Source organism: Geospiza fortis, unplaced genomic scaffold (assembly GCF_000277835.1).
Source record: "Geospiza fortis unplaced genomic scaffold, GeoFor_1.0 scaffold279, whole genome shotgun sequence".
Classification (NCBI taxonomy): Eukaryota; Metazoa; Chordata; class Aves; order Passeriformes; family Thraupidae; genus Geospiza; species Geospiza fortis.
In genome coordinates, this window is record NW_005054352.1 from 2,752,475 (window position 1) to 2,758,376 (window position 5,902).

Below are 5,902 nucleotides of genomic sequence, written 5' to 3' on the forward strand. Positions count from 1 at the left end.
GAGCAGCGTGCTGGACCTGCAGAGATGTTGGGAGACCTTGGTGCCCCTCGCCCTGACTGCAGAAGCTGCCTGAGACCAGGACCTGAAGCCGGGAAGCAGGGAAAAGCGGGAAAACACCGGGGTCCCGCCCAGAAGTCCTTGTGAGGATCAGACCCCCCCCCGGCTCTGCTCCTCGTGGACAAAGCTGAACATCCTCCTCCTCTGAGCCACGCTGGAAAGGAAATGGAGACTGCAGACCCGTCGAACTTCCCAATCTTGAGCTGATCACTTTTAATAAAGGCATTAAAAGGAGAAAAGTCTCCTGCCCTGTTTATTTCACAGATAGTTCCTTCTGCAATTCCTACCTGGTGTTCTTACCTTAGGATAATTCCCACCACATGTTTTTATCTTAGGACAAATCAAATTGTCTATTAGAGACAATCAAAAGGGAGGAGGTGTGTGTGTTGGAGGTGGGGGTAGGGGAACTGCACACAAAAACATGAATATCTTTTGTCAGGTCACATTTACCACATTAGTTAGCATTTACCATTTCCATCAGAAGATTAATGACACGTATGTCCAATATGCTACACATAAAATTTTCCTAATGGGTCTCTGCATTAATTCTCATCCTGCTCTTTTTCCATTTTGTTCCCTCTCCTGCCATACTGTCTTTATATGTATATGGAACAAGCTTTGCACCACCAAAACATAGGAAGAGTTACCTGCAGATGGGCAAGCAAGATTTGCAAGATCTGCTGATAATAGGTTTTCCACCTTAAGGGACAAATAAACAGTTAGAAAGATCCTCTATGATCCTCTGTTAACCACTCAAACTTCTACTCAGCCCCCGTGAGACACTTCCTGGAGCACAGCCTCTAGCTCTGGGACCCCCGACATTAGAAGGGCATGGATCTGTTTGAACAAGTTCATAGGAAGGTGACAAAGATGATCACAGTGCCTCTGCTATGACAACAGGCTGAGAGAGTTGGGGCTGTTGAGAGTGGAGAACAGAATGCCCTGGCAAAAACTTATCATAGTCTTCCAATACTTAAAAGGGAGCTTGTAGTGGGCTGAAACTAGATGACCTTTAGGTTTTTTCTAATCCATCCCATTCTATGAATCTCACCTTAAGTGGCAAATCCATGTCTGATACCCATATGTTGCTATCTTATATTCCAGTTACATATTAATAAAAAACCAGAATCGTAACATTCTGGTAGGTATTTTGAATCTTTCTTGCTCTTGTTGCACCTTCATTATCTACCCTATAATAATTAATGCCATACTTTCTCCTAACTTTTTTTCAGTATTTTTGTCCTTCCATCCACAACCATCTCTACCTTTTTCCTCTATACTGATCTCAAGTACAGTGAACTGCAGAGAAGGTAGAAAGTGTACAAGTAACACATTACCCCACTGACTATATCCCATCTAACTTGATTTTCTAATGTCTGTGACCCAGGGTTCATGTTTATCTGCATTCTGGACATGCTGTAGGCAGTTGCCTAGCCAGAAATAAAACTGAGGGGAGAGATCTGTTATTGCCGAGAATAAACCATTCTGGAAAATTCATAGTATATACAAATTGTACTCACCATTCAGTTATTAGCAAAAATTTACAATATCTTCTAGCATTACCTATATTTACCATTTTAAATGCAGTTACTTGGAGAAGAACAAAATACCAAAAGACAAACAAAATGCATTTTACAGCCCAAAACTCAAATAATCAGCAAACACAATGCATTCTCAAAAAACAAAGAGAAAAAGAACAAGATGAAAGGATTTTGATGAATGAAAAATTGCTGATCGCATCAGAACGGATCACCTGTGTAGGAAAAAATATTATTAGAAGGTCACCGGGAAACTAGGTCACTTAAGTATTCCAGGCAGGTATATAGTGCATTTAGGGCAGGGGAGAAGAGCAATAATATCATTAAGAAGGTCTAAGAAGCAGTGATAGATTAACTCATGTCGCACAATGAAAAGAAACTTGGACTTTATGTGGTAGGAAAGTTAAGTATTAAACGCAAAATAAATCCATTTCGTAACTATATTTTAAAAGAAACAAACAACCAAAACCTTAGTCCAAGTCTCTCCAAGTGAGAGACTGAAAGTACGCTAAATGATACAGTTCACTAATTCATTACTGACTGAACTAATCCACACAAACTCACGTACAGAAGAGTTACAGAACAAGCTGTTGAACACTGTTCTGTGCTCTCTGTGTTTGTCCATTGATTCACTGACATACATTAACAGAAAGTGATCTGGCAGAAAGGCAGATAAATGGAAGGAGATGAGAAGATGGGCAGAGCTCATAATAGTCATAAAAATAAATGTTCTTTGGAATAAAAATGGTTACATGAAAGAAACACAAAAGATACGTCCTGAAAAGAACATGAAGACATTTTTAAAAATAACTATTAAGTTATGATAACAGAGTTTATATAATCAGTACAGACTGAAGAAAAGCAGGAACTTTCACAATGCTTGTTCTGCCTTTCCTGTATTCATTAGCTCATGAGAGAAACTACAGGTATTTTTATAGAAAGGTGGTTACTACTAAGAAGCTTCTGTAGCTTCTGTGGATTTATATTGTATTATTTCTAATCCTTGTAATCCCTTATCACTACAGAAGAAAATTTAAACTCCTTCAGTTTCAAGAAGCCAGAGACAGTGTTGCATACTGAAGAAAAAAATGGACTTTAAGTGGCACAAAGTTAGATTTTTATCCACACGAAGGCAGTGTGGAGACACTTCATACTGCTTTAGATTTTATGACTGATTTTTCAGTGTAATTTCACAGTTGTTTTTTTTACAAAGCTGTGATTACTAAACGTTTGCCTATTGCATTGCGAGTTTCATTTAAGAAGTATACATATTATGTTTAGACAGAAGAAAAAAACTCCAATGAATAGTTTTCTTTAATCTGTCAACTGATAATCTTGTTTGCATGATGGCAAGTATTTTAAGCACATACTACAAAACATAAAAAAATCTGTCAGATTATACTTCACAATGGAAAGATGCTTTTGCATGGACTTTATCACTCTCAAAATGTGCAAGTAATTACATAAGGAATTCACACACAGGAAGTCAAAAAGCTTATGAGGGACAAAGAGTACATATGAAAAAAGACCAAACAAAAAAAAAAAAAGAAACCCTAACTTCCAAAGTAAAGGACAAAGTGGCAGAGGCTTTGAGAAACAGACTGAGATTTACAGACAAGGATCAAGAGTGATAACATGGAAAGCAGCAGCACCAATAAGGCCTGAAGAAAGATAACTGTGTGAAGTAAAATAGCTATTACTGGGAAATGTAAGAAGTGAAATTTCAAGGCAGAAAACACAGTGGTAATGTAAATATGCATAGAACATAAAGGAAAGAAAAAGTATAAGGTAGAAAGCCTGAACAGCGTAATGAAAATGAAAACTCTTTTTTTCTCTCTAGGTAATAAAATTAATAAAGGAGGTCTGAAAGAGATGGACACCTGATACACTGTAAATAAAATCTTTCTGTGATAGGAGGAAAGGAATATTTATTTTTCTGATCTTGGCTTCTTAATGAACTGGACATGAGAGCTGTACAGCCATTCTTGATCATCCTTAAACTGCAATTACAAGTTTTATAAGTCAAATACCATGTGTGTTGTACAGAAAATTGCTTCCTAAATTTTATAGAACATGTCACAGGTACTGTAGAAGAAAATATGTAAAAGTAGATACTATCTAAAACCCAGAGACAAACCGTTATAACATAATTTATAATACTGAGCAACTGAATTGTATATTTGACAAATACATTAAAGAAAACTAGAGGGACTTAAAAATGCATCAGTTTAAAAGCCTGCTCCCTATGAGACATAAGAGACACTTAGCTACTATAATGAGATCACAACAAGGCAGGAAAGTAAGAAAATATTTTAGACTTTTAATGAACCAAATAATTGAATCAGGCAGTAAGTGAATTCTAAACTTAGCAGTCATCACTGAAATAATGGTTAAAAAACTTAATTCCTTAAAACTACATTTTGGTAACAAATTGCATTTTTGGTAAAATTTTGAAGAAAAAATAGATGTGAAATGTTTGAGATCTCAATTATTTTGATTCCACACTATTTTATGCACCAGAGACACGAGGAAAAAAAGTTAATTCTTAAAGGTAAGAAATGGTCATCATATAAGTATGAATGATTGAATCAAGAATATCCTGAGTTGGAAGGGACCACAAGCATCATCAAAGTAAAACTCCTGGGCCTGCACATGACACCCCAAGAGTCACACCATGTGCCTGAGAGCATTGTCCAAGCACTTGTTGAATTCTGCAGGCCTGGGACTGGGACCACTTCCCTGGGAAGCCTGTTCCAGCGCACAATCACCCTCTGGGTGAAGAACATGAATCTAACCTAAGTCATCCCTCACAGAGCTTCACAGTTTTGTTCACTAGGAGTTCGTTTAGACTATCATATGCTGAAGACTTCTCCAGCCTGTTAAGGATCCTGTGACATAAAACTGCTGTTAGTTATCAGTCAAGTAATGAATAGTAGCTAGTCCTAGTTAGTAAGAATTAAACTGTTTAAAATAAAGCAAAAGTTTACAAGAATTAAAATCAATACAATCCTGACAGTCCTTCACAGTCCTGACAAATCAACAGTAAAAGTATAAAGGTGCAACAGGTACAAAATAGAAATCTTCACTGTCGATAGAGAAGTGGAAGCAATAACTGTAGTCCGAATATTAACTCTAAATATTTAAGATTTTCTTCACTGTCATTTTTGCAGAAAGAATAGTGACAAAGATTGTTGATGGTTATTTCTTCATGCAAAAAAATAACTGCAATGCTAAGAAAACAAGAGATAGGAAAAGTTTCAGTAAGCATTAAGGATACCAGAATACTTTTTAAACAGCAAGACAAGAGTCATCTGTGGCCCAGAAGAACTGTTTTTCTGTTTTGATATTCTGGGAAACTCAGATTTAAACCAAGTGTCCAATCTGCTGCCAAATTTTAGATGTCTGCATCTATGTGATTTTGGTTTTTGAGAGATACTTATGTTTTACAGCAGTGGTGAGCTCAAAGCATTGCTTCTATTGATCTAAGCTGCAGTGACAAAAACTCAGCACTTGTGAGTTTTGTGGTACCCATCTCAATTTACAGGTCTTAAATATGAAAGAGTATCTGAAATACCTCAGTGAGTACAGGGTGACTTGACCACAATTCAGTTCTCTAAAAGAGGTACTTCAACCATCTTTTTTTAATCTTTTTTCTTGAATGCATGCATTCTACTCTCAAACTAGAAAAAACAAATAAAAGTGTTCTACAAAGCTACCTCTATTTGCTAGGAAGCATCAACAGATTTCTTGTGCAATATCTGTTCATTGCATGAGAGAGAAATAGTCAAAAGTCATCTCTCAAATACAGAAGGGACCAAAATAAAGAGTGGGACACCGAAAAAAGTTTCATGAACAGCAAATCTTGCCATTTCTACATTTCTGAATTCTACACTGAGTGCCTGAGGTACAAGATGAATATTATTTTGATCTCTTTGTATTGCTTTGTAACTGAAAAAAAATCAAGCCTTGACTCTCGTAACCAAAACGTTGTACCAACTTGATCAGAGGGGCAGGAAAGGTTTCCCTTCAAGAACAGGGCACAAAGCCCTTCCCAAAAGTGCGTGGTTTGATTATCTGGCTGCAGTACTACCTTCTTACCTGCCCTACAAGGACTATGAATCATGTGGCTTTGAAACTTTGAAATGTTTCCCCGAGATACTGAGAAAATGGTTCTGAGGGTCAGAAATCTCTGGTCCCTCTCCTGATTCTTACAGCCAGCCTGTTCCAGAGGCAACACACTTCAACTTGAGTATAGACCGACACACCCCCCTGCCAGACCGCCTCCCACAATTTCAGTTCCGCCGAGC